Source organism: Hordeum vulgare, chromosome 3H (genome assembly GCF_904849725.1).
Source record: "Hordeum vulgare subsp. vulgare chromosome 3H, MorexV3_pseudomolecules_assembly, whole genome shotgun sequence".
Classification (NCBI taxonomy): Eukaryota; Viridiplantae; Streptophyta; class Magnoliopsida; order Poales; family Poaceae; genus Hordeum; species Hordeum vulgare.
Window position 1 is genome coordinate 116,304,791 of NC_058520.1, and position 3,838 is coordinate 116,308,628.

Below are 3,838 nucleotides of genomic sequence, written 5' to 3' on the forward strand. Positions count from 1 at the left end.
CAACCAAGACCCTGATGTCACCTAGATACTCCATTGTCAGCTCAAGTATCCATGGGCATGATTATACGATATGCATCACACAATCTCAGAATCATCTATACAACCAACACATAGAACTTCAAAGAGTGCCCCGAAGTTTCTACCGGAGAGTCAAAACGTGTGCCAACCCATATGCATAGGTTCCCGATGTCACGAAACCCACAAGTTGATCACCAAAACATACATCGAGTACTCACATGAATATCCAAACGTGTGCCAACCCATATGCATAGGTTCCCAATGTCACAAACCTGCAAGTTGATCACCACAGATAGACACGTGCAAGACATACATCAAGTGTTCTCAAAGACTCAATCCGATAAGATAACTTCAAAGGGGAAACTCAATTCATTACAAGAAGGGAAAGGGGGAAGAACATCATAAGATCCAACTATAGTAGCAAATCCCGCGGTACATCGAGATCAAGACATCTCAAGAACACGAGAGAGAGAGAGAGATCAAACACATAGCTACTGGTACATACCCTCAGCCCCGAGGGAGAACTACTCCCTCCTTGTCATGGAGACCGCCGGGATGATGAATATGGCCACCGGAGATGGATTCCCCCTCCGGCAGGGTGCTGGAACGGGCTCCAGATTGGTTTTTGGTGGCTACAGAGGCTTGTGGCGGCGGAACTCCCGATCTAGGTTTCTGTATTTATAGGAATTTATGGTGGTGCAATTATGTCGGTTGGGCCCACGAGGAGGTCACAAGCCTAGTAGGTGCGGCCTAGGGGGGGGGGGGGTCGCGCCTCACGGGCTTGTGACTCCCGCATGGCTCTTCTGGCCTTCTTCCAAACCTTCGGGGGTCTCTTTTGGTCCAAAAAAATCATCACAAAGTTTTATTCCATTTGGACTCCGTGTGAAAAAGGGTCAAAAACACGGAAAAAACAGAAACTGGCACTTGGCGCTGAGTTAATATGTTAGTCCCAAAAAATATATAAAATATCATATTCATGCATATAAAACATCCAAAGTTGACAAGATAATAGCATCGAACCATAAAAAATTATAGATACGTTGGAGACGTGTCACGCGACGGCGGCGACCATGGCGCTCCCTCCCTCCCAGATCCGTGAGCGCCTCCGTCAAGGTCAAGGGTTTCTTTGACAAGGGCCTCCACGGGGACACACTTAAGTGCGTATACTCGGCCGACGTCGCGACCGTATGTGGGGAGACGGAGGGCAGATCGAGCAGGAGGGCACGGTCGCCGGGAGATGGCCGTCTGCTTGTGCTCGACCATGTCCACGCCATGGAGGAGGACGAGTGGGAGGGGGAAGGCGAGGTCGAGATCCGCGACTGGGCGGAGATGCCGTCGAACGTGCTCTTCACGGTGTTCGGGAAGCTGGACGTGTACGACATCCTGACGGGGGTCGGGCGGGCGTGCAGCGTGTGGCGCTGGCTCACCGATAGCGACGCCGCACTGTGGTGTCTCCTCGACATGACCCACCACGGGGACACCCTCGGGACGGAGGAGGCCGAAGCCATGACCCACGCCACCGTTGACCGTGCCGCCGGCACCCTCCAGTCCTTCTGTGCTGACACCTTCGTCACCGACGCCCTCGTCACCTACATCTCCGCCAGGTCGCTCGCCACGGCTCCCCGCTCCCTGTTTTACACATGCCATATAGTTTTGTTGTTGTGAGTTGTAGATGGTCGGTGATTTGGTTCCCTGATGGATGCACTCCCTAACTCGCACACATGCAGGTGCAGCTGCAGCTTTTGGACATAGCCACCATTTAGTCTTCTTCTTCCACTGTGATGCCTCTGGTTCGGTCTTCTTCCGCTTCAGCATGGCTAGTAAGCGACCCTGCTCTCTCTTGCCCATGATCTGCCATATTTGTTGAGCATGCTTGGTACAGTTTGCCGGCATGGCTACTAAACCATGTGCTTGCCATACTTGTTGATTTCTAGTGTTCATGATGGATGGATGGTCTGTGGTGCCACGTATGTTGAGCTCGTCCATGTAGGATCAGAGCCCAGAACTACTGGCAGCTAGATTTGTAGTTTAGTGATGCCAAGTTGTTAGGGCATATTTCTCCCTAAGTAGTTTTAGTGATTGATAACAATGCATGTGCGGACTAATCGTGTGCATTGAGCATTTCAGATAATTCATGTCTAGGCACAAGACAATTCGATGCCCCTCGGAATCTCTCGAAGACGGTTGCTTTCTACGTTTCTCTTTGGTGGATTTGAGTCATAGGAAAACCGTACTATAAAGAGGGGGTCCGCGTCGGAAAGGTTGGGTGGAATCATCACGTACACATTTAGTGCACCACCTTTCCCTTGCTACAATGGAGCTCCATCCTTATCTTTTATGCTTATGCAAAAGGGCCAGCGGTAGTACCACTGGCACAGCGGCAGTACCGCTCTAAGAGCGGTAGTAATTTTTTACTACCGCTCCATGAGTGGTACTACTACCGCCCTCGGAGCGGTAGTAATTTTTTACTACCGCTCCGTCGGACTTTTTACTCATACTTCCACCCCCAGAGTAGTAGGCACGGTAGTATTTTCTTACTACCGTGGTTGGTGAGCTGTAGAGCGGTAGTACCGCTCTTAGAAGCGGTAGTACCACTCTGGGAGCGGTCTTGGCTATTGCCGTGGTGGGTGGGTAACAGTTGGTTTTTACCCTCCCACTATATATAGGTGTCTTCTTCCTCTAGAAGCTCACCTCTTACCCCTCTAAGCTCCATCGTTGCTCCATGAGCTTATTCTTGCCGATCTCTCTCCCTAGCCAATCAAACTTGTTGACTTTCTAGGGATTGCTTGAGAGGGCCTTGATCTACACTTCCACCAAGAGATATTTGATCCCCCCACTAATCTCTTGCGGATCTTGTTACTCTTGGGTGTTCGAGCACCCTAGACGGTTGAGGTCACCTCGGAGCCACATTCCATTATGGTGAAGCTTCATGGTATTGTTGGGAGCCTCCAAGCTTTGTGTGGAGATAACCCCAACCTTGTGTGTAAAGGTCCGATCGCTGCCTGCAAGGGCACCAATAGTGGAATCACGCATCTCACATTGTGTGAGGGCGTGAGGAGAATACGGTGGCCCTAGTGGCTTCTTCGGGAGCATTGTGCCTCCACACCGCTCCAAGGGAGACGTACTTCCTGTCAAAGGGAAGGAACTTCGGTAACGCATCCTTGTCTCCACCGGTTCCACTTGCGGTTATCTCTTACCTTTACTTTGTACTTGTTAGTGTTGTGGTGTATTCTTTGCTTGCACTTGTTATCCTTGTGGTTAGCATCATGTAGGTTGCTCACCTAGTTGTTCACATAGAGAAACTTTTGTTGCTAACACTAATTTGTTAAGACAAGCAAAAAATTGGTAGTTGCCTATTCACCCCCCTCTAGTCAACCATATCGATCCTTTCAATTGGTATCAGAGCCACGTCTCTTTGTTAAGTGTTTCACCACCCGAAGAGTATGATTGACGATGGTGAGGTTCGACCCAAAGAGTCCGAGGCCGTGGGTTTGGTTTCGGTGACACGTGACGATCTGAATGAGGCCATGGCTTCACTCAAGACGTTCGTGACGACCGGTGTCAAATCCATGCTTAAAGAATTACTTGAGGGGATGAAGAATTCTCCCGAGCCATTGCTTGATGTTAAACCCACCTCATCGGAGTCGGAGGCCAATTCCGACAAGGAAGCGGTTAAAGGTACTCAAACTTCCTCCCCTCATGACAAAAATGGGACGGGGACTTTTGACTCGGTCCCCCCTCCCCCGGTCTATGGAGGACCGGTTCCTGCACCACATATTAATAACCTAGGACCTCCTCCAAAACTTGTTAAAGGTGATTT